Source organism: Abramis brama (assembly GCF_963993115.1).
Source record: "Abramis brama genome assembly, chromosome: 14".
Lineage (NCBI taxonomy): Eukaryota > Metazoa > Chordata > Actinopteri > Cypriniformes > Leuciscidae > Abramis > Abramis brama.
The window spans coordinates 1036978-1039477 of record NC_139976.1 but is presented as its reverse complement, the minus strand read 5'-3'; the positions used below and the strand labels follow the sequence as shown (position 1 = coordinate 1039477).

Sequence of the window (2500 nt, the reverse complement as noted above, 5' to 3'; positions counted from 1 at the left end):
CTCTTCTTCTTTTGCTGTTGCTTGATTTGAGGACTGCGCGTGCAGAGGCGTCACCAGGTTTTTGCGTAGTTTAGAGTAACAAATCGTACCAGCGTACTTTGAAGTCAAAATGTGTATCCGCTACGCAAAATGCGTACAGGTTGGCAGGTCTGAATGTACAGTGTAAATGAAACATCAATCGACGTAACGGATCGACATTACACAGTTTCTGCCCTCACATCTAATGTCTTTCTATCAGATTACATTTCCATGGTCTTACATGAATTCTCTTGACAAAAACATAATTATATTTAATGTCACTTGATAGCAGACACATAAGCGCATCAAGATCATTTATCAGATTATACTTATTTCGACTGTCTGAAAAATACAGTGAATACATATGAACAACATTTCAAGAGACGGAATAGATTGTGCATCTTTAATCCATTATAAATGTCAATAATTCAAATTTTTATGGCTTTGATGTGACTGTCACTGGAACTACTGTAAAACAGGGTTTTCGTTCCATTGCAATCTGTAATGATGAATAATAACTGCAGTGAATTTAAAACGACAACTAAAAATCTCAGGGTCGTCTGTGATCATCTCAACTAAAAGGTCGAAAATGTGTCGCATTATATTTAAATATGAAATAAATATAATAATATTAATAACAATAATATGTGTAATTTATATAGTGCGGCAGCGCCTTTCAAGAACCCTTTAATTTTAAGGACACTTTAAATAATATTAGCATATGACACACATAACAGGCAGGCAATCAGACAGTTACCATATAGCAATATGGATATAACAATAAATAAATAAATATTAAATAAATACAAGTAGCTTGTGCCAAGTCATTCACAATACGTCTTTTCTGAGCGGGTTTGACAACAGCGGTTGGAGATAAATCATATATAATTTATATATAACATGATAATATATGATATATCATCATTTTCATCATGAAGGTTCTATCCATAAAATGTACACATCATTTATCTATTGATGAAATAAATACATTTTTTACTTCCGGGAGCAACAAAACTTTACATGTCCGATGTCATTTTAACCCGACGGACCGAAAAGATTTACGTTTTGAAATTATTATTTTTTTGTGCTTCATCGGAATTGGATGACACTCCCATCCCATCAAATCATGGACATGATTTGGATATTTTAAAGGTTAAAAAAAGTGACACCTGGTACCTTTACAGTCAAAAATGACCAATATTTAAATAATATATTAAAAAAATTAGTGCTGGGCAACGATTAATCGCATCCAAAATAAAAGTTTGTGTTTAATATATGTGTGTGTACTGTGTATAATTATTTTGTATATATAAATACACACACATATGCATGCATTTTAAGATTTTTTTATATATATAAAATATTTGTATTTATATATAATATAAATTATGTATAAAAATGTATATACAGTACATGCAAATATTTCTTATATATATGTGTGTATTTATATAAAATAATAAATAAAAACATTTAAAACATGTTTTTAAACATGACAAAAAGTAGTCTTTTAGAATGTCTAAATATATATCTAAACGCAAAACCTGATAAAAGTAAGAAATTACGTCTAAATCAACTATAGGGAATCAAAAAGCCTCTCCATAAACCATATGCACTATTCTCCCTGCAAAAAATAGATTTTAAAGGCCTTCACTCTATTTTAATCTGAAATATTGCAATTGTTGAAAAATAAATAAAAAGATTATATTAATTTCAATGGAAAAAATAGCTCATGAAAATTATAAATATTGCAAAAAATCGTAAAATCCCCTCGAAATTCTAAATAATAATAATCAAAAAATATTTTTGAACAAAAATATTACATTGATTGATTTGATGAAAAGAAAAGTTAAATTTCAAGACTTTGGTCAATTTTTGACCACGAAGGAACCAAGTGTGACACAAGAATGAAGAGCTATATAGTATATAGAGTATATATATATATAGGCCTATATATAGTATTGCTTTATATTAGATGTATGAAGTCATTTCTGCTCAAGTTCATACAGAATGACGTGAACTATCAACAATTTACTGAACACACACACACACTGACGTCTTCATCCTCCAGTCTTCAACTCTTCAAACACAACACACTTCTGCCTGTAAGATGATCTGATTGTAAAGTGCGTTTGTGCGTCTTTAATCACAATAAATAACACTTGATTTTATACTTTGTCTCATTTATACGTAACATTTTGGGGTCACTGTATAAGAGAAAAGAAGCTTGTTTCCGGCAGGGAATAATGATTAAAAAAGGTCATTGGAACTCTTTATATCACACAGTTCTGAATGAAAAAAGCACAAATGTGAGATAAAAAATCGGATTTAACTTTTTTTATTTTTTTATTCTGTGGGGGAAACACTTCTGTAAAAATAAAACAGATGAACTGATAGATGCAAAAAAACTAATGAGATAAAAAACATGAAAACAAAGAGGGTGACGCACGGTGTGTGTGTGTGTGTGCGGATATTCAATATCCAG

The 2500-nt window shown here is 30.0% G+C and overlaps 1 protein-coding gene across 3 annotated transcripts in view; it reads right to left on the bottom strand.

Annotated features, from left to right (window-relative positions):
• The window catches only part of ctbp2l (C-terminal binding protein 2, like), a 45241-nt gene that overhangs the window by 13985 nt on the left and 28756 nt on the right, over positions 1-2500 (bottom strand). The window lies entirely within an intron of this gene.